Source organism: Eubalaena glacialis, chromosome 12 (genome assembly GCF_028564815.1).
Source record: "Eubalaena glacialis isolate mEubGla1 chromosome 12, mEubGla1.1.hap2.+ XY, whole genome shotgun sequence".
NCBI classification, from domain to species: domain Eukaryota; kingdom Metazoa; phylum Chordata; class Mammalia; order Artiodactyla; family Balaenidae; genus Eubalaena; species Eubalaena glacialis.
The window spans coordinates 74526850-74550376 of record NC_083727.1 but is presented as its reverse complement, the minus strand read 5'-3'; positions in this window follow the sequence as shown (position 1 = coordinate 74550376).

Genomic DNA, 23527 nt, shown 5'->3' with positions numbered 1-23527 from the left:
GGCTCATCTGTAGTCCTGAAAACGGCACTGTTCATTTTTTTCCTGAGTCTAGTATTCCATTCGGTACGTATACCACTTCTTCTTTGTCCATTTATCTGTTGATGGACATTTTGTTTGCTTCCATGTTTTGGCTATTGTAAATACTGCTGCAGTACACGATTCTCCATCCCGTGTCTTTTTGATTCTGGCTTTTACAGGTGACAGGCCCAATAGTGGGCCTTCCGGATCATATGGTGACTCAATTTTTACCTTTAAACACACTGCCATTCTGTTGCTATTATTGGCTGTTACCAGTTCACATCCCACTTAGACCGAGAGGTTACGCTATTCTCCACAACTTCTTCAATATCTATCGTTTGTTGACTTTTTGCTGATGGTCATTCTGACTGGTGTGAGGTGATACCTTTGTGTAGATTGGATTTGCCTGCGTCTAGTAATTCCTGATGTTTTGCATTTATCAATGTCCTTTTCATTTTTTTTTAAGATTGAGCTAAACTCACAACTTCAAATTGGCTTCTTGAAAAATTTGCCCCGTTTGGATTTTTATGGCCATTCCCTACCCCAGGATATTTTTTGAGGGCATGAGTCATTTACAGCCCTGCAGTCCTTGTGAATATTATTGACCATTAGCAGTAGATTTAAAGCTGTTGTTTGAGGAAACGGCCTTAGGGGGGCCGCATTTCTACGTTGCCAACTCTGCTTGCTAGGGAAACAGAGCCTTGCTGCAAGTTGTGCTTTTCGGTTGCAGATTAGAGTGGAATGTGCCAGGACAAACCCCCATAAGTTTTAGCCTCCTTAATTCTTGTTTGTGTCTTTCAGTTGTAGTTTTTATCAAGCAAATTTGATTGAAAAATGTCTTTTGTTCTAGGTGTACAGAACCTTGTTCATTTACACATATACATACATCTATTGATCTTTGGGTCCTTTTCCATGTCGGTTATTACAGAGTATTGAGTAGACCACACTTGCTATTCCATAGGTCTTTGGGGAATATATATTTTATATGTATTAGTATATGTGTGTTAACCCCAGTATCCTAATTTAGCCATTCCTCACACCTTTTCTTTGGCTTAACCATAAGTTTGTCTTCTCAATCTGAGATTGTCTTTCTCTATGGAAATATGTTCATTTTTATGAATTTTCAGATAACATAAGGGATATCATAGGACATTTGTCTTTCACATTCTGACTTACTTCACGTTGTGGGATTATCTCTAGGCTCATCTGTGGTGCTGCATATGCCATTCTTTTATTTTTTTCGTGACTGATATTCCATTCTGTCCATATACCACTTCTTCTTTGTCCATTCATCTGTTTATGGACCTTATTTTTCTTCCATGTCTTGGCTATTTCAATATTGCTGCAGTGCACATTTGCCTGCCTCTGTCTTTCCGATTCTGGTGCTCTGAGGTTATAGGCCCAAAAGGTGCCCTGCCGCATCATATGGTAGCTCAGTTTTTACGTTTTAAAGCAGCTCCATTCAGTTTTCGTTAGTGCTGTTACCAATTACATCCCACCAGCAGCTAGAAGGTACAGAGTTCTCTAAAACCCCTTCAGCATGTATAGTCTGTAGACTTTCTGCTGATGGTCATTTCACTGGTGTGAGCTGAAATCTTTTTGGAGGTTGGATTTGCATGTGGCTAATAATTCCTTATACTGAGCTTTAGGCATGCCTTATTTTTTTCTTTTCCTTTTTTTTAAACAGTGAGTACAACTTCCCTCTTCATATTGCCTTCTTCAAAAATTTGTCATGTGTTGAATTTCCTTGCCTATTCCCTACCCCAGGGCATTTTTTGTGGGCAGGTGTCATTTACAGCCCTGCAGTCCTTGTGACTATTAAGCAACCATTAGCACTGGGTTTAAAGCTACTGTTGTGGGAAACAGCCACAAGGCGGCAGCATTATTACGTTCTCACCTCTTGTTACTAGGGTAACAGAGTCTTCCTGGAGGTAGTGTTCCGAGGTTGTAAATTAGAGGGGAATGTGCTGGGACAAGCCCCCAGAAGTTTATGTCTCCTTAGTAATGTTTGTTTTTTAAATTTAATTTCTATTTCTTATCGGAGTAATTTTGATTAGAGTGTTGTGATTGTCTGGCTGTACAGAATCTGCTCAATGATTCATACATATGTCTGTTCATCTTCGGATCCTGTTACCATGTATGTTATTCAGAATGTTGAGTAGACCTCCCTTGGTATTTGGTAGGTGTTTTCTCATTATATATTTTATATGTATTGGTGATTATATAATTCATAGAGTTTATATATTATATGTTTATATACATTTGACATACATTAGTATATGTATGTTAGTCCCATAATCCTAATTTATCCATCCTCCCACCTTTCATTTTGGTTAACCATTAGTTTGTTGTATAAGTGTGTGTTGTCTTTTTTTGTGGAAATATGTTCATTGGTAGCAGTCTTAGGATAACATGTATAAATGATATCATAGGATATTTGTCATTCCCTTTTGACTTACTTCACCTAATATGATTATTTCTAGGCTCATGTGTATTCCTCAAAATGGCATTGTTCATTTTTTTACTGAGGTTACGATTCCATTCTGTCCGTATACCACTTTTTCTTTGTCCATTCATTTGTTTTTGGACCCGTTTTTTGCTTCCATATTTTGCCTATTTCAATATTGCTGCAGTGCACGTTTGCCTGCCTCTGTCTTTCCGATTCTGGTGCTCTTAGGTTATAGGCCCCAAAGGTGCCCTGCCGCATCATATGGTAGCTCAATGTTTACCTTTTAAAGTAGCTCCATTCAGTTTTCGTTAGTGCTGTTACCAATTACATCCCACCAGCAGCTAGATGGTACACAGTTCTCTAAATCCCCTTCAGCATGTATAGTCTGTAGACTTTCTGCTGATGGTCATTTGACTGGTGTGAGCTGAAACCTTTTTGGAGGTTGGGTTTGCATGTGGCTAATAATTCCTTATACTGAGCTTTAGGCATGTCCATTTTTTTTCTTTTCCTTTTTTTTAAACAGTGAGTACAACTTCCCTCTTCATATTGACTTCTTGAAAAATGTGTCATGTGTTGGATTTTCTTGCCTATTCCCTCCACCAGGGCATTTTTTGAGGGCAGGTGTCATTTTCAGCCCTGCAATCCTTGTGACTGTTAAGCAACCATTAGCACTGGGTTTAAAGCTGCTGTTGTGGGAAACAGCCACAAGGCGGCAGCATTATTACGTTCTCAACTCTTGTTTTTAGGGCAAAAGAGTCTTCCTGGACGTAGTGTTCCGAGGTTGTAAATTAGAGGGGAATGTGCTGGGACAAGCCCCCAAAAGTTTATGTCTCCTTACTTTTGTTTGTTTTTTAAATTTAATTTCTATTTCTTATTGGAGTAAATTTGATTAGAGTGTTGTGATTGTCTGGCTGTACAGAATCTGCTCAATAATTCCTACATATGTCTGTTCATCTTCGGATCCTGTTACCATGTATGTTTTACAGAATGTTGAGTAGACCTCCCTTGGTATTTGGTAGGTGTTTTGGCATTATACGTTTTGTATGTATTGGTGATTATATAATTCATATAGTTTATATGTTTTATGTTTATATACATTTAACATACATTAGTATATGTACGTTAGCCCCATAGTCCTAATTTATCCATCCTCCCAACTTTCCTTGTGGCTAACCATTCGTTTGTTTTGTAAGTCTGTGAGTGTCTTTTCCTGTGGAAATATGTTCATTGGTAGCAATCTTAGGATAACATGTATAAATGATATCATAGGATATTTGTCATTCCCTTTTGACTTACTTAACCTAATATGATTATTTCTAGGCTCATCTGTAGTCCTGAAAACGGCACTGTTCATTTTTTTCCTGAGTCTAGTATTCCATTCGGTACGTATACCACTTCTTCTTTGTCCATTTATCTGTTGATGGACATTTTGTTTGCTTCCATGTTTTGGCTATTGTAAATACTGCTGCAGTACACGATTCTCCATCCCGTGTCTTTTTGATTCTGGCTTTTACAGGTGACAGGCCCAATAGTGGGCCTTCCGGATCATATGGTGACTCAATTTTTACCTTTAAACACACTGCCATTCTGTTGCTATTATTGGCTGTTACCAGTTCACATCCCACTTAGACCGAGAGGTTACGCTATTCTCCACAACTTCTTCAATATCTATCGTTTGTTGACTTTTTGCTGATGGTCATTCTGACTGGTGTGAGGTGATACCTTTGTGTAGATTGGATTTGCCTGCGTCTAGTAATTCCTGATGTTTTGCATTTATCAATGTCCTTTTCATTTTTTTTTAAGATTGAGCTAAACTCACAACTTCAAATTGGCTTCTTGAAAAATTTGCCCCGTTTGGATTTTTATGGCCATTCCCTACCCCAGGATATTTTTTGAGGGCATGAGTCATTTACAGCCCTGCAGTCCTTGTGAATATTATTGACCATTAGCAGTAGATTTAAAGCTGTTGTTTGAGGAAACGGCCTTAGGGGGGCCGCATTTCTACGTTGCCAACTCTGCTTGCTAGGGAAACAGAGCCTTGCTGCAAGTTGTGCTTTTCGGTTGCAGATTAGAGTGGAATGTGCCAGGACAAACCCCCATAAGTTTTAGCCTCCTTAATTCTTGTTTGTGTCTTTCAGTTGTAGTTTTTATCAAGCAAATTTGATTGAAAAATGTCTTTTGTTCTAGGTGTACAGAACCTTGTTCATTTACACATATACATACATCTATTGATCTTTGGGTCCTTTTCCATGTCGGTTATTACAGAGTATTGAGTAGACCACACTTGCTATTCCATAGGTCTTTGGGGAATATATATTTTATATGTATTAGTATATGTGTGTTAACCCCAGTATCCTAATTTAGCCATTCCTCACACCTTTTCTTTGGCTTAACCATAAGTTTGTCTTCTCAATCTGAGATTGTCTTTCTCTATGGAAATATGTTCATTTTTATGAATTTTCAGATAACATAAGGGATATCATAGGACATTTGTCTTTCACATTCTGACTTACTTCACGTTGTGGGATTATCTCTAGGCTCATCTGTGGTGCTGCATATGCCATTCTTTTATTTTTTTCGTGACTGATATTCCATTCTGTCCATATACCACTTCTTCTTTGTCCATTCATCTGTTTATGGACCTTATTTTTCTTCCATGTCTTGGGTATTTCAATATTGCTGCAGTGCACATTTGCCTGCCTCTGTCTTTCCGATTCTGGTGCTCTGAGGTTATAGGCCCAAAAGGTGCCCTGCCGCATCATATGGTAGCTCAGTTTTTACGTTTTAAAGCAGCTCCATTCAGTTTTCGTTAGTGCTGTTACCAATTACATCCCACCAGCAGCTAGAAGGTACAGAGTTCTCTAAAACCCCTTCAGCATGTATAGTCTGTAGACTTTCTGCTGATGGTCATTTCACTGGTGTGAGCTGAAATCTTTTTGGAGGTTGGATTTGCATGTGGCTAATAATTCCTTATACTGAGCTTTAGGCATGCCCTATTTTTTTCTTTTCCTTTTTTTTAAAGAGTGAGTACAACTTCCCTCTTCATATTGCCTTCTTCAAAAATTTGTCATGTGTTGAATTTCCTTGCCTATTCCCTAACCCAGGGCATTTTTTGTGGGCAGGTGTCATTTACAGCCCTGCAGTCCTTGTGACTATTAAGCAACCATTAGCACTGGGTTTAAAGCTACTGTTGTGGGAAACAGCCACAAGGCGGCAGCATTATTACGTTCTCACCTCTTGTTACTAGGGTAACAGAGTCTTCCTGGAGGTAGTGTTCCGAGGTTGTAAATTAGAGGGGAATGTGCTGGGACAAGCCCCCAGAAGTTTATGTCTCCTTAGTAATGTTTGTTTTTTAAATTTAATTTCTATTTCTTATCGGAGTAATTTTGATTAGAGTGTTGTGATTGTCTGGCTGTACAGAATCTGCTCAATGATTCATACATATGTCTGTTCATCTTCGGATCCTGTTACCGTGTATGTTATTCAGAATGTTGAGTAGACCTCCCTTGGTATTTGGTAGGTGTTTTCTCATTATATATTTTATATGTATTGGTGATTATATAATTCATAGAGTTTATATATTATATGTTTATATACATTTGACATACATTAGTATATGTATGTTAGTCCCATAATCCTAATTTATCCATCCTCCCACCTTTCATTTTGGTTAACCATTAGTTTGTTGTATAAGTGTGTGTTGTCTTTTTTTGTGGAAATATGTTCATTGGTAGCAGTCTTAGGATAACATGTATAAATGATATCATAGGATATTTGTCATTCCCTTTTGACTTACTTCACCTAATATGATTATTTCTAGGCTCATGTGTATTCCTCAAAATGGCATTGTTCATTTTTTTACTGAGGTTAGGATTCCATTCTGTCCGTATACCACTTTTTCTTTGTCCATTCATTTGTTTTTGGACCCGTTTTTTGCTTCCATATTTTGCCTATTTCAATATTGCTGCAGTGCACGTTTGCCTGCCTCTGTCTTTCCGATTCTGGTGCTCTTAGGTTATAGGCCCCAAAGGTGCCCTGCCGCATCATATGGTAGCTCAATGTTTACCTTTTAAAGTAGCTCCATTCAGTTTTCGTTAGTGCTGTTACCAATTACATCCCACCAGCAGCTAGATGGTACACAGTTCTCTAAATCCCCTTCAGCATGTATAGTCTGTAGACTTTCTGCTGATGGTCATTTGACTGGTGTGAGCTGAAACCTTTTTGGAGGTTGGGTTTGCATGTGGCTAATAATTCCTTATACTGAGCTTTAGGCATGTCCATTTTTTTTCTTTTCCTTTTTTTTAAACAGTGAGTACAACTTCCCTCTTCATATTGACTTCTTGAAAAATGTGTCATGTGTTGGATTTTCTTGCCTATTCCCTCCACCAGGGCATTTTTTGAGGGCAGGTGTCATTTTCAGCCCTGCAATCCTTGTGACTGTTAAGCAACCATTAGCACTGGGTTTAAAGCTGCTGTTGTGGGAAACAGCCACAAGGCGGCAGCATTATTACGTTCTCAACTCTTGTTTTTAGGGCAAAAGAGTCTTCCTGGACGTAGTGTTCCGAGGTTGTAAATTAGAGGGGAATGTGCTGGGACAAGCCCCCAAAAGTTTATGTCTCCTTACTTTTGTTTGTTTTTTAAATTTAATTTCTATTTCTTATTGGAGTAAATTTGATTAGAGTGTTGTGATTGTCTGGCTGTACAGAATCTGCTCAATAATTCCTACATATGTCTGTTCATCTTCGGATCCTGTTACCATGTATGTTTTACAGAATGTTGAGTAGACCTCCCTTGGTATTTGGTAGGTGTTTTGGCATTATACGTTTTGTATGTATTGGTGATTATATAATTCATATAGTTTATATGTTTTATGTTTATATACATTTAACATACATTAGTATATGTACGTTAGCCCCATAGTCCTAATTTATCCATCCTCCCAACTTTCCTTGTGGCTAACCATTCGTTTGTTTTGTAAGTCTGTGAGTGTCTTTTCCTGTGGAAATATGTTCATTGGTAGCAATCTTAGGATAACATGTATAAATGATATCATAGGATATTTGTCATTCCCTTTTGACTTACTTAACCTAATATGATTATTTCTAGGCTCATCTGTAGTCCTGAAAACGGCACTGTTCATTTTTTTCCTGAGTCTAGTATTCCATTCGGTACGTATACCACTTCTTCTTTGTCCATTTATCTGTTGATGGACATTTTGTTTGCTTCCATGTTTTGGCTATTGTAAGTACTGCTGCAGTACACGATTCTCCATCCCGTGTCTTTTTGATTCTGGCTTTTACAGGTGACAGGCCCAATAGTGGGCCTTCCGGATCATATGGTGACTCAATTTTTACCTTTAAACACACTGCCATTCTGTTCCTATTATTGGCTGTTACCAGTTCACATCCCACTTAGACCGAGAGGTTACGCTATTCTCCACAACTTCTTCAATATCTATCGTTTGTTGACTTTTTGCTGATGGTCATTCTGACTGGTGTGAGGTGATACCTTTGTGTAGATTGGATTTGCCTGCGTCTAGTAATTCCTGATGTTTTGCATTTATCAATGTCCTTTTCATTTTTTTTTAAGATTGAGCTAAACTCACAACTTCAAATTGGCTTCTTGAAAAATTTGCCCCGTTTGGATTTTTATGGCCATTCCCTACCCCAGGATATTTTTTGAGGGCATGAGTCATTTACAGCCCTGCAGTCCTTGTGAATATTATTGACCATTAGCAGTAGATTTAAAGCTGTTGTTTGAGGAAACGGCCTTAGGGGGGCCGCATTTCTACGTTGCCAACTCTGCTTGCTAGGGAAACAGAGCCTTGCTGCAAGTTGTGCTTTTCGGTTGCAGATTAGAGTGGAATGTGCCAGGACAAACCCCCATAAGTTTTAGCCTCCTTAATTCTTGTTTGTGTCTTTCAGTTGTAGTTTTTATCAAGCAAATTTGATTGAAAAATGTCTTTTGTTCTAGGTGTACAGAACCTTGTTCATTTACACATATACATACATCTATTGATCTTTGGGTCCTTTTCCATGTCGGTTATTACAGAGTATTGAGTAGACCACACTTGCTATTCCATAGGTCTTTGGGGAATATATATTTTATATGTATTAGTATATGTGTGTTAACCCCAGTATCCTAATTTAGCCATTCCTCACACCTTTTCTTTGGCTTAACCATAAGTTTGTCTTCTCAATCTGAGATTGTCTTTCTCTATGGAAATATGTTCATTTTTATGAATTTTCAGATAACATAAGGGATATCATAGGACATTTGTCTTTCACATTCTGACTTACTTCACGTTGTGGGATTATCTCTAGGCTCATCTGTGGTGCTGCATATGCCATTCTTTTATTTTTTTCGTGACTGATATTCCATTCTGTCCATATACCACTTCTTCTTTGTCCATTCATCTGTTTATGGACCTTATTTTTCTTCCATGTCTTGGGTATTTCAATATTGCTGCAGTGCACATTTGCCTGCCTCTGTCTTTCCGATTCTGGTGCTCTGAGGTTATAGGCCCAAAAGGTGCCCTGCCGCATCATATGGTAGCTCAGTTTTTACGTTTTAAAGCAGCTCCATTCAGTTTTCGTTAGTGCTGTTACCAATTACATCCCACCAGCAGCTAGAAGGTACAGAGTTCTCTAAAACCCCTTCAGCATGTATAGTCTGTAGACTTTCTGCTGATGGTCATTTCACTGGTGTGAGCTGAAATCTTTTTGGAGGTTGGATTTGCATGTGGCTAATAATTCCTTATACTGAGCTTTAGGCATGCCCTATTTTTTTCTTTTCCTTTTTTTTAAAGAGTGAGTACAACTTCCCTCTTCATATTGCCTTCTTCAAAAATTTGTCATGTGTTGAATTTCCTTGCCTATTCCCTAACCCAGGGCATTTTTTGTGGGCAGGTGTCATTTACAGCCCTGCAGTCCTTGTGACTATTAAGCAACCATTAGCACTGGGTTTAAAGCTACTGTTGTGGGAAACAGCCACAAGGCGGCAGCATTATTACGTTCTCACCTCTTGTTACTAGGGTAACAGAGTCTTCCTGGAGGTAGTGTTCCGAGGTTGTAAATTAGAGGGGAATGTGCTGGGACAAGCCCCCAGAAGTTTATGTCTCCTTAGTAATGTTTGTTTTTTAAATTTAATTTATATTTCTTATCGGAGTAATTTTGATTAGAGTGTTGTGATTGTCTGGCTGTACAGAATCTGCTCAATGATTCATACATATGTCTGTTCATCTTCGGATCCTGTTACCGTGTATGTTATTCAGAATGTTGAGTAGACCTCCCTTGGTATTTGGTAGGTGTTTTCTCATTATATATTTTATATGTATTGGTGATTATATAATTCATAGAGTTTATATATTATATGTTTATATACATTTGACATACATTAGTATATGTATGTTAGTCCCATAATCCTAATTTATCCATCCTCCCACCTTTCATTTTGGTTAACCATTAGTTTGTTGTATAAGTGTGTGTTGTCTTTTTTTGTGGAAATATGTTCATTGGTAGCAGTCTTAGGATAACATGTATAAATGATATCATAGGATATTTGTCATTCCCTTTTGACTTACTTCACCTAATATGATTATTTCTAGGCTCGTGTGTATTCCTCAAAATGGCATTGTTCATTTTTTTACTGAGGTTACGATTCCATTCTGTCCGTATACCACTTTTTCTTTGTCCATTCATTTGTTTTTGGACCCGTTTTTTGCTTCCATATTTTGCCTATTTCAATATTGCTGCAGTGCACGTTTGCCTGCCTCTGTCTTTCCGATTCTGGTGCTCTTAGGTTATAGGCCCCAAAGGTGCCCTGCCGCATCATATGGTAGCTCAATGTTTACCTTTTAAAGTAGCTCCATTCAGTTTTCGTTAGTGCTGTTACCAATTACATCCCACCAGCAGCTAGATGGTACACAGTTCTCTAAATCCCCTTCAGCATGTATAGTCTGTAGACTTTCTGCTGATGGTCATTTGACTGGTGTGAGCTGAAACCTTTTTGGAGGTTGGGTTTGCATGTGGCTAATAATTCCTTATACTGAGCTTTAGGCATGTCCATTTTTTTTCTTTTCCTTTTTTTTAAACAGTGAGTACAACTTCCCTCTTCATATTGACTTCTTGAAAAATGTGTCATGTGTTGGATTTTCTTGCCTATTCCCTCCACCAGGGCATTTTTTGAGGGCAGGTGTCATTTTCAGCCCTGCAATCCTTGTGACTGTTAAGCAACCATTAGCACTGGGTTTAAAGCTGCTGTTGTGGGAAACAGCCACAAGGCGGCAGCATTATTACGTTCTCAACTCTTGTTTTTAGGGCAAAAGAGTCTTCCTGGACGTAGTGTTCCGAGGTTGTAAATTAGAGGGGAATGTGCTGGGACAAGCCCCCAAAAGTTTATGTCTCCTTACTTTTGTTTGTTTTTTAAATTTAATTTCTATTTCTTATTGGAGTAAATTTGATTAGAGTGTTGTGATTGTCTGGCTGTACAGAATCTGCTCAATAATTCCTACATATGTCTGTTCATCTTCGGATCCTGTTACCATGTATGTTTTACAGAATGTTGAGTAGACCTCCCTTGGTATTTGGTAGGTGTTTTGGCATTATACGTTTTGTATGTATTGGTGATTATATAATTCATATAGTTTATATGTTTTATGTTTATATACATTTAACATACATTAGTATATGTACGTTAGCCCCATAGTCCTAATTTATCCATCCTCCCAACTTTCCTTGTGGCTAACCATTCGTTTGTTTTGTAAGTCTGTGAGTGTCTTTTCCTGTGGAAATATGTTCATTGGTAGCAATCTTAGGATAACATGTATAAATGATATCATAGGATATTTGTCATTCCCTTTTGACTTACTTAACCTAATATGATTATTTCTAGGCTCATCTGTAGTCCTGAAAACGGCACTGTTCATTTTTTTCCTGAGTCTAGTATTCCATTCGGTACGTATACCACTTCTTCTTTGTCCATTTATCTGTTGATGGACATTTTGTTTGCTTCCATGTTTTGGCTATTGTAAATACTGCTGCAGTACACGATTCTCCATCCCGTGTCTTTTTGATTCTGGCTTTTACAGGTGACAGGCCCAATAGTGGGCCTTCCGGATCATATGGTGACTCAATTTTTACCTTTAAACACACTGCCATTCTGTTCCTATTATTGGCTGTTACCAGTTCACATCCCACTTAGACCGAGAGGTTACGCTATTCTCCACAACTTCTTCAATATCTATCGTTTGTTGACTTTTTGCTGATGGTCATTCTGACTGGTGTGAGGTGATACCTTTGTGTAGATTGGATTTGCCTGCGTCTAGTAATTCCTGATGTTTTGCATTTATCAATGTCCTTTTCATTTTTTTTTAAGATTGAGCTAAACTCACAACTTCAAATTGGCTTCTTGAAAAATTTGCCCCGTTTGGATTTTTATGGCCATTCCCTACCCCAGGATATTTTTTGAGGGCATGAGTCATTTACAGCCCTGCAGTCCTTGTGAATATTATTGACCATTAGCAGTAGATTTAAAGCTGTTGTTTGAGGAAACGGCCTTAGGGGGGCCGCATTTCTACGTTGCCAACTCTGCTTGCTAGGGAAACAGAGCCTTGCTGCAAGTTGTGCTTTTCGGTTGCAGATTAGAGTGGAATGTGCCAGGACAAACCCCCATAAGTTTTAGCCTCCTTAATTCTTGTTTGTGTCTTTCAGTTGTAGTTTTTATCAAGCAAATTTGATTGAAAAATGTCTTTTGTTCTAGGTGTACAGAACCTTGTTCATTTACACATATACATACATCTATTGATCTTTGGGTCCTTTTCCATGTCGGTTATTACAGAGTATTGAGTAGACCACACTTGCTATTCCATAGGTCTTTGGGGAATATATATTTTATATGTATTAGTATATGTGTGTTAACCCCAGTATCCTAATTTAGCCATTCCTCACACCTTTTCTTTGGCTTAACCATAAGTTTGTCTTCTCAATCTGAGATTGTCTTTCTCTATGGAAATATGTTCATTTTTATGAATTTTCAGATAACATAAGGGATATCATAGGACATTTGTCTTTCACATTCTGACTTACTTCACGTTGTGGGATTATCTCTAGGCTCATCTGTGGTGCTGCATATGCCATTCTTTTATTTTTTTCGTGACTGATATTCCATTCTGTCCATATACCACTTCTTCTTTGTCCATTCATCTGTTTATGGACCTTATTTTTCTTCCATGTCTTGGGTATTTCAATATTGCTGCAGTGCACATTTGCCTGCCTCTGTCTTTCCGATTCTGGTGCTCTGAGGTTATAGGCCCAAAAGGTGCCCTGCCGCATCATATGGTAGCTCAGTTTTTACGTTTTAAAGCAGCTCCATTCAGTTTTCGTTAGTGCTGTTACCAATTACATCCCACCAGCAGCTAGAAGGTACAGAGTTCTCTAAAACCCCTTCAGCATGTATAGTCTGTAGACTTTCTGCTGATGGTCATTTCACTGGTGTGAGCTGAAATCTTTTTGGAGGTTGGATTTGCATGTGGCTAATAATTCCTTATACTGAGCTTTAGGCATGCCCTATTTTTTTCTTTTCCTTTTTTTTAAACAGTGAGTACAACTTCCCTCTTCATATTGCCTTCTTCAAAAATTTGTCATGTGTTGAATTTCCTTGCCTATTCCCTACCCCAGGGCATTTTTTGTGGGCAGGTGTCATTTACAGCCCTGCAGTCCTTGTGACTATTAAGCAACCATTAGCACTGGGTTTAAAGCTACTGTTGTGGGAAACAGCCACAAGGCGGCAGCATTATTACGTTCTCACCTCTTGTTACTAGGGTAACAGAGTCTTCCTGGAGGTAGTGTTCCGAGGTTGTAAATTAGAGGGGAATGTGCTGGGACAAGCCCCCAGAAGTTTATGTCTCCTTAGTAATGTTTGTTTTTTAAATTTAATTTCTATTTCTTATCGGAGTAATTTTGATTAGAGTGTTGTGATTGTCTGGCTGTACAGAATCTGCTCAATGATTCATACATATGTCTGTTCATCTTCGGATCCTGTTACCGTGTATGTTATTCAGAATGTTGAGTAGACCTCCCTTGGTATTTGGTAGGTGTTTTCTCATTATATATTTTATATGTATTGGTGATTATATAATTCATAGAGTTTATATATTATATGTTTATATACATTTGACATACATTAGTATATGTATGTTAGTCCCATAATCCTAATTTATCCATCCTCCCACCTTTCATTTTGGTTAACCATTCGTTTGTTGTATAAGTGTGTGTTGTCTTTTTTTGTGGAAATATGTTCATTGGTAGCAGTCTTAGGATAACATGTATAAATGATATCATAGGATATTTGTCATTCCCTTTTGACTTACTTCACCTAATATGATTATTTCTAGGCTCATGTGTATTCCTCAAAATGGCATTGTTCATTTTTTTACTGAGGTTACGATTCCATTCTGTCCATATACCACTTTTTCTTTGTCCATTCATTTGTTTTTGGACCCGTTTTTTGCTTCCATATTTTGCCTATTTCAATATTGCTGCAGTGCACGTTTGCCTGCCTCTGTCTTTCCGATTCTGGTGCTCTTAGGTTATAGGCCCCAAAGGTGCCCTGCCGCATCATATGGTAGCTCAATGTTTACCTTTTAAAGTAGCTCCATTCAGTTTTCGTTAGTGCTGTTACCAATTACATCCCACCAGCAGCTAGATGGTACACAGTTCTCTAAATCCCCTTCAGCATGTATAGTCTGTAGACTTTCTGCTGATGGTCATTTGACTGGTGTGAGCTGAAACCTTTTTAGAGGTTGGGTTTGCATGTGGCTAATAATTCCTTATACTGAGCTTTAGGCATGTCCATTTTTTTTCTTTTCCTTTTTTTTAAACAGTGAGTACAACTTCCCTCTTCATATTGACTTCTTGAAAAATGTGTCATGTGTTGAATTTTCTTGCCTATTCCCTCCACCAGGGCATTTTTTGAGGGCAGGTGTCATTTTCAGCCCTGCAATCCTTGTGACTATTAAGCAACCATTAGCAGTGGGTTTAAAGCTGCTGTTGTGGGAAACAGCCACAAGGCGGCAGCATTATTACGTTCTCAACTCTTGTTTTTAGGGCAAAAGAGTCTTCCTGGACGTAGTGTTCCGAGGTTGTAAATTAGAGGGGAATGTGCTGGGACAAGCCCCCAAAAGTTTATGTCTCCTTACTTTTGTTTGTTTTTTAAATTTAATTTCTATTTCTTATTGGAGTAAATTTGATTAGAGTGTTGTGATTGTCCGGCTGTACAGAATCTGCTCAATAATTCCTACATATGTCTGTTCATCTTCGGATCCTGTTACCATGTATGTTTTACAGAATGTTGAGTAGACCTCCCTTGGTATTTGGTAGGTGTTTTGGCATTATACGTTTTGTATGTATTGGTGATTATATAATTCATATAGTTTATATGTTTTATGTTTATATACATTTAACATACATTAGTATATGTACGTTAGCCCCATAGTCCTAATTTATCCATCCTCCCAACTTTCCTTGTGGCTAACCATTCGTTTGTTTTGTAAGTCTGTGAGTGTCTTTTCCTGTGGAAATATGTTCATTGGTAGCAATCTTAGGATAACATGTATAAATGATATCATAGGATATTTGTCATTCCCTTTTGACTTACTTAACCTAATATGATTATTTCTAGGCTCATCTGTAGTCCTGAAAACGGCACTGTTCATTTTTTTCCTGAGTCTAGTATTCCATTCGGTACGTATACCACTTCTTCTTTGTCCATTTATCTGTTGATGGACATTTTGTTTGCTTCCATGTTTTGGCTATTGTAAATACTGCTGCAGTACACGATTCTCCATCCCGTGTCTTTTTGATTCTGGCTTTTACAGGTGACAGGCCCAATAGTGGGCCTTCCGGATCATATGGTGACTCAATTTTTACCTTTAAACACACTGCCATTCTGTTCCTATTATTGGCTGTTACCAGTTCACATCCCACTTAGACCGAGAGGTTACGCTATTCTCCACAACTTCTTCAATATCTATCGTTTGTTGACTTTTTGCTGATGGTCATTCTGACTGGTGTGAGGTGATACCTTTGTGTAGATTGGATTTGCCTGCGTCTAGTAATTCCTGATGTTTTGCATTTATCAATGTCCTTTTCATTTTTTTTTAAGATTGAGCTAAACTCACAACTTCAAATTGGCTTCTTGAAAAATTTGCCCCGTTTGGATTTTTATGGCCATTCCCTACCCCAGGATATTTTTTGAGGGCATGAGTCATTTACAGCCCTGCAGTCCTTGTGAATATTATTGACCATTAGCAGTAGATTTAAAGCTGTTGTTTGAGGAAACGGCCTTAGGGGGGCCGCATTTCTACGTTGCCAACTCTGCTTGCTAGGGAAACAGAGCCTTGCTGCAAGTTGTGCTTTTCGGTTGCAGATTAGAGTGGAATGTGCCAGGACAAACCCCCATAAGTTTTAGCCTCCTTAATTCTTGTTTGTGTCTTTCAGTTGTAGTTTTTATCAAGCAAATTTGATTGAAAAATGTCTTTTGTTCTAGGTGTACAGAACCTTGTTCATTTACACATATACATACATCTATTGATCTTTGGGTCCTTTTCCATGTCGGTTATTACAGAGTATTGAGTAGACCACACTTGCTATTCCATAGGTCTTTGGGGAATATATATTTTATATGTATTAGTATATGTGTGTTAACCCCAGTATCCTAATTTAGCCATTCCTCACACCTTTTCTTTGGCTTAACCATAAGTTTGTCTTCTCAATCTGAGATTGTCTTTCTCTATGGAAATATGTTCATTTTTATGAATTTTCAGATAACATAAGGGATATCATAGGACATTTGTCTTTCACATTCTGACTTACTTCACGTTGTGGGATTATCTCTAGGCTCATCTGTGGTGCTGCATATGCCATTCTTTTATTTTTTTCGTGACTGATATTCCATTCTGTCCATATACCACTTCTTCTTTGTCCATTCATCTGTTTATGGACCTTATTTTTCTTCCATGTCTTGGGTATTTCAATATTGCTGCAGTGCACATTTGCCTGCCTCTGTCTTTCCGATTCTGGTGCTCTGAGGTTATAGGCCCAAAAGGTGCCCTGCCGCATCATATGGTAGCTCAGTTTTTACGTTTTAAAGCAGCTCCATTCAGTTTTCGTTAGTGCTGTTACCAATTACATCCCACCAGCAGCTAGAAGGTACAGAGTTCTCTAAAACCCCTTCAGCATGTATAGTCTGTAGACTTTCTGCTGATGGTCATTTCACTGGTGTGAGCTGAAATCTTTTTGGAGGTTGGATTTGCATGTGGCTAATAATTCCTTATACTGAGCTTTAGGCATGCCCTATTTTTTTCTTTTCCTTTTTTTTAAACAGTGAGTACAACTTCCCTCTTCATATTGCCTTCTTCAAAAATTTGTCATGTGTTGAATTTCCTTGCCTATTCCCTACCCCAGGGCATTTTTTGTGGGCAGGTGTCATTTACAGCCCTGCAGTCCTTGTGACTATTAAGCAACCATTAGCACTGGGTTTAAAGCTACTGTTGTGGGAAACAGCCACAAGGCGGCAGCATTATTACGTTCTCACCTCTTGTTACTAGGGTAACAGAGTCTTCCTGGAGGTAGTGTTCCGAGGTTGTAAATTAGAGGGGAATGTGCTGGGACAAGCCCCCAGAAGTTTATGTCTCCTTAGTAATGTTTGTTTTTTAAATTTAATTTCTATTTCTTATCGGAGTAATTTTGATTAGAGTGTTGTGATTGTCTGGCTGTACAGAATCTGCTCAATGATTCATACATATGTCTGTTCATCTTCGGATCCTGTTACCGTGTATGTTATTCAGAATGTTGAGTAGACCTCCCTTGGTATTTGGTAGGTGTTTTCTCATTATATATTTTATATGTATTGGTGATTATATAATTCATAGAGTTTATATATTATATGTTTATATACATTTGACATACATTAGTATATGTATGTTAGTCCCATAATCCTAATTTATCCATCCTCCCACCTTTCATTTTGGTTAACCATTAGTTTGTTGTATAAGTGTGTGTTGTCTTTTTTTGTGGAAATATGTTCATTGGTAGCAGTCTTAGGATAACATGTATAAATGATATCATAGGATATTTGTCATTCCCTTTTGACTTACTTCACCTAATATGATTATTTCTAGGCTCATGTGTATTCCTCAAAATGGCATTGTTCATTTTTTTACTGAGGTTACGATTCCATTCTGTCCATATACCACTTTTTCTTTGTCCATTCATTTGTTTTTGGACCCGTTTTTTGCTTCCATATTTTGCCTATTTCAATATTGCTGCAGTGCACGTTTGCCTGCCTCTGTCTTTCCGATTCTGGTGCTCTTAGGTTATAGGCCCCAAAGGTGCCCTGCCGCATCATATGGTAGCTCAATGTTTACCTTTTAAAGTAGCTCCATTCAGTTTTCGTTAGTGCTGTTACCAATTACATCCCACCAGCAGCTAGATGGTACACAGTTCTCTAAATCCCCTTCAGCATGTATAGTCTGTAGACTTTCTGCTGATGGTCATTTGACTGGTGTGAGCTGAAACCTTTTTAGAGGTTGGGTTTGCATGTGGCTAATAATTCCTTATACTGAGCTTTAGGCATGTCCATTTTTTTTCTTTTCCTTTTTTTTAAACAGTGAGTACAACTTCCCTCTTCATATTGACTTCTTGAAAAATGTGTCATGTGTTGAATTTTCTTGCCTATTCCCTCCACCAGGGCATTTTTTGAGGGCAGGTGTCATTTTCAGCCCTGCAATCCTTGTGACTATTAAGCAACCATTAGCAGTGGGTTTAAAGCTGCTGTTGTGGGAAACAGCCACAAGGCGGCAGCATTATTACGTTCTCAACTCTTGTTTTTAGGGCAAAAGAGTCTTCCTGGACGTAGTGTTCCGAGGTTGTAAATTAGAGGGGAATGTGCTGGGACAAGCCCCCAAAAGTTTATGTCTCCTTACTTTTGTTTGTTTTTTAAATTTAATTTCTATTTCTTATTGGAGTAAATTTGATTAGAGTGTTGTGATTGTCCGGCTGTACAGAATCTGCTCAATAATTCCTACATATGTCTGTTCATCTTCGGATCCTGTTACCATGTATGTTTTACAGAATGTTGAGTAGACCTCCCTTGGTATTTGGTAGGTGTTTTGGCATTATACGTTTTGTATGTATTGGTGATTATATAATTCATATAGTTTATATGTTTTATGTTTATATACATTTAACATACATTAGTATATGTACGTTAGCCCCATAGTCCTAATTTATCCATCCTCCCAACTTTCCTTGTGGCTAACCATTCGTTTGTTTTGTAAGTCTGTGAGTGTCTTTTCCTGTGGAAATATGTTCATTGGTAGCAATCTTAGGATAACATGTATAAATGATATCATAGGATATTTGTCATTCCCTTTTGACTTACTTAACCTAATATGATTATTTCTAGGCTCATCTGTAGTCCTGAAAACGGCACTGTTCATTTTTTTCCTGAGTCTAGTATTCCATTCGGTACGTATACCACTTCTTCTTTGTCCATTTATCTGTTGATGGACATTTTGTTTGCTTCCATGTTTTGGCTATTGTAAATACTGCTGCAGTACACGATTCTCCATCCCGTGTCTTTTTGATTCTGGCTTTTACAGGTGACAGGCCCAATAGTGGGCCTTCCGGATCATATGGTGACTCAATTTTTACCTTTAAACACACTGCCATTCTGTTGCTATTATTGGCTGTTACCAGTTCACATCCCACTTAGACCGAGAGGTTACGCTATTCTCCACAACTTCTTCAATATCTATCGTTTGTTGACTTTTTGCTGATGGTCATTCTGACTGGTGTGAGGTGATACCTTTGTGTAGATTGGATTTGCCTGCGTCTAGTAATTCCTGATGTTTTGCATTTATCAATGTCCTTTTCATTTTTTTTTAAGATTGAGCTAAACTCACAACTTCAAATTGGCTTCTTGAAAAATTTGCCCCGTTTGGATTTTTATGGCCATTCCCTACCCCAGGATATTTTTTGAGGGCATGAGTCATTTACAGCCCTGCAGTCCTTGTGAATATTATTGACCATTAGCAGTAGATTTAAAGCTGTTGTTTGAGGAAACGGCCTTAGGGTGGCAGCATTTCTACGTTGCCAACTCTGCTTGCTAGGGAAACAGAACCTTGCTGCTAGATGTGCTTTTAGGTTGCAGATTAGAGTGGAATGTGCCAGGACAAACCCCCATAAGTTTTAGCCTCCTTAATTCTTGTTTGTGTCTTTCAGTTGTAGTTTTTATCAAGCAAATTTGATTGAAAAATGTCTTTTGTTCTAGGTGTACAGAACCTTGTTCATTTACACATATACATACATCTATTGATCTTTGGGTCCTTTTCCATGTCGGTTATTACAGAGTATTGAGTAGACCACACTTGCTATTCCATAGGTCTTTGGGGAATATATATTTTATATGTATTAGTATATGTGTGTTAACCCCAGTATCCTAATTTAGCCATTCCTCACACCTTTTCTTTGGCTTAACCATAAGTTTGTCTTCTCAATCTGAGATTGTCTTTCTCTATGGAAATATGTTCATTTTTATGAATTTTCAGATAACATAAGGGATATCATAGGACATTTGTCTTTCACATTCTGACTTACTTCACGTTGTGGGATTATCTCTAGGCTCATCTGTGGTGCTGCATATGCCATTCTTTTATTTTTTTCGTGACTGATATTCCATTCTGTCCATATACCACTTCTTCTTTGTCCATTCATCTGTTTATGGACCTTATTTTTCTTCCATGTCTTGGGTATTTCAATATTGCTGCAGTGCACATTTGCCTGCCTCTGTCTTTCCGATTCTGGTGCTCTGAGGTTATAGGCCCAAAAGGTGCCCTGCCGCATCATATGGTAGCTCAGTTTTTACGTTTTAAAGCAGCTCCATTCAGTTTTCGTTAGTGCTGTTACCAATTACATCCCACCAGCAGCTAGAAGGTACAGAGTTCTCTAAAACCCCTTCAGCATGTATAGTCTGTAGACTTTCTGCTGATGGTCATTTCACTGGTGTGAGCTGAAATCTTTTTGGAGGTTGGATTTGCATGTGGCTAATAATTCCTTATACTGAGCTTTAGGCATGCCCTATTTTTTTCTTTTCCTTTTTTTTAAACAGTGAGTACAACTTCCCTCTTCATATTGCCTTCTTCAAAAATTTGTCATGTGTTGAATTTCCTTGCCTATTCCCTACCCCAGGGCATTTTTTGTGGGCAGGTGTCATTTACAGCCCTGCAGTCCTTGTGACTATTAAGCAACCATTAGCACTGGGTTTAAAGCTACTGTTGTGGGAAACAGCCACAAGGCGGCAGCATTATTACGTTCTCACCTCTTGTTACTAGGGTAACAGAGTCTTCCTGGAGGTAGTGTTCCGAGGTTGTAAATTAGAGGGGAATGTGCTGGGACAAGCCCCCAGAAGTTTATGTCTCCTTAGTAATGTTTGTTTTTTAAATTTAATTTATATTTCTTATCGGAGTAATTTTGATTAGAGTGTTGTGATTGTCTGGCTGTACAGAATCTGCTCAATGATTCATACATATGTCTGTTCATCTTCGGATCCTGTTACCATGTATGTTATTCAGAATGTTGAGTAGACCTCCCTTGGTATTTGGTAGGTGTTTTCTCATTATATATTTTATATGTATTGGTGATTATATAATTCATAGAGTTTATATATTATATGTTTATATACATTTGACATACATTAGTATATGTATGTTAGTCCCATAATCCTAATTTATCCATCCTCCCACCTTTCATTTTGGTTAACCATTCGTTTGTTGTATAAGTGTGTGTTGTCTTTTTTTGTGGAAATATGTTCATTGGTAGCAGTCTTAGGATAACATGTATAAATGATATCATAGGATATTTGTCATTCCCTTTTGACTTACTTCACCTAATATGATTATTTCTAGGCTCATGTGTATTCCTCAAAATGGCATTGTTCATTTTTTTACTGAGGTTACGATTCCATTCTGTCCGTATACCACTTTTTCTTTGTCCATTCATTTGTTTTTGGACCCGTTTTTTGCTTCCATATTTTGCCTATTTCAATATTGCTGCAGTGCACGTTTGCCTGCCTCTGTCTTTCCGATTCTGGTGCTCTTAGGTTATAGGCCCCAAAGGTGCCCTGCCGCATCATATGGTAGCTCAATGTTTACCTTTTAAAGTAGCTCCATTCAGTTTTCGTTAGTGCTGTTACCAATTACATCCCACCAGCAGCTAGATGGTACACAGTTCTCTAAATCCCCTTCAGCATGTATAGTCTGTAGACTTTCTGCTGATGGTCATTTGACTGGTGTGAGCTGAAACCTTTTTGGAGGTTGGGTTTGCATGTGGCTAATAATTCCTTATACTGAGCTTTAGGCATGTCCATTTTTTTTCTTTTCCTTTTTTTTAAACAGTGAGTACAACTTCCCTCTTCATATTGACTTCTTGAAAAATGTGTCATGTGTTGAATTTTCTTGCCTATTCCCTCCACCAGGGCATTTTTTGAGGGCAGGTGTCATTTTCAGCCCTGCAATCCTTGTGACTATTAAGCAACCATTAGCACTGGGTTTAAAGCTGCTGTTGTGGGAAACAGCCACAAGGCGGCAGCATTATTACGTTCTCAACTCTTGTTTTTAGGGCAAAAGAGTCTTCCTGGACGTAGTGTTCCGAGGTTGTAAATTAGAGGGGAATGTGCTGGGACAAGCCCCCAAAAGTTTATGTCTCCTTACTTTTGTTTGTTTTTTAAATTTAATTTCTATTTCTTATTGGAGTAAATTTGATTAGAGTGTTGTGATTGTCCGGCTGTACAGAATCTGCTCAATAATTCCTACATATGTCTGTTCATCTTCGGATCCTGTTACCATGTATGTTTTACAGAATGTTGAGTAGACCTCCCTTGGTATTTGGTAGGTGTTTTGGCATTATACGTTTTGTATGTATTGGTGATTATATAATTCATATAGTTTATATGTTTTATGTTTATATACATTTAACATACATTAGTATATGTACGTTAGCCCCATAGTCCTAATTTATCCATCCTCCCAACTTTCCTTGTGGCTAACCATTCGTTTGTTTTGTAAGTCTGTGAGTGTCTTTTCCTGTGGAAATATGTTCATTGGTAGCAATCTTAGGATAACATGTATAAATGATATCATAGGATATTTGTCATTCCCTTTTGACTTACTTAACCTAATATGATTATTTCTAGGCTCATCTGTAGTCCTGAAAACGGCACTGTTCATTTTTTTCCTGAGTCTAGTATTCCATTCGGTACGTATACCACTTCTTCTTTGTCCATTTATCTGTTGATGGACATTTTGTTTGCTTCCATGTTTTGGCTATTGTAAATACTGCTGCAGTACACGATTCTCCATCCCGTGTCTTTTTGATTCTGGCTTTTACAGGTGACAGGCCCAATAGTGGGCCTTCCGGATCATATGGTGACTCAATTTTTACCTTTAAACACACTGCCATTCTGTTGCTATTATTGGCTGTTACCAGTTCACATCCCACTTAGACCGAGAGGTTACGCTATTCTCCACAACTTCTTCAATATCTATCGTTTGTTGACTTTTTGCTGATGGTCATTCTGACTGGTGTGAGGTGATACCTTTGTGTAGATTGGATTTGCCTGCGTCTAGTAATTCCTGATGTTTTGCATTTATCAATGTCCTTTTCATTTTTTTTTAAGATTGAGCTAAACTCACAACTTCAAATTGGCTTCTTGAAAAATTTGCCCCGTTTGGATTTTTATGGCCATTCCCTACCCCAGGATATTTTTTGAGGGCATGAGTCATTTACAGCCCTGCAGTCCTTGTGAATATTATTGACCATTAGCAGTAGATTTAAAGCTGTTGTTTGAGGAAACGGCCTTAGGGTGGCAGCATTTCTACGTTGCCAACTCTGCTTGCTAGGGAAACAGAACCTTGCTGCAAGATGTGCTTTTAGGTTGCAGATTAGAGTGGAATGTGCCAGGACAAACCCCCATAAGTTTTAGCCTCCTTAATTCTTGTTTGTG